This window comes from Littorina saxatilis, linkage group LG4, assembly GCF_037325665.1.
Source record: "Littorina saxatilis isolate snail1 linkage group LG4, US_GU_Lsax_2.0, whole genome shotgun sequence".
NCBI lineage: Eukaryota > Metazoa > Mollusca > Gastropoda > Littorinimorpha > Littorinidae > Littorina > Littorina saxatilis.
Window position 1 is genome coordinate 1,525,944 of NC_090248.1, and position 209 is coordinate 1,526,152.

Consider the following 209-nt stretch of genomic DNA (forward strand, 5'->3'; position numbering starts at 1 on the left):
CCACATCTGAAACAACCAAATGTATTCTCATTATAACAAAATGGCTTACAAAACGAGGCTGGCATGTTTACCATGCGCTGACTGTTGATACAATTACATTTGTGTGTTCTTTATTTTTGATTTTTTTTAATTGTTTATTTTTATTTTTTTTACCCATCCCGAAGAAAGCAACGACAAGCTGTCGAAACATTAATTAAGGATGTACCAAA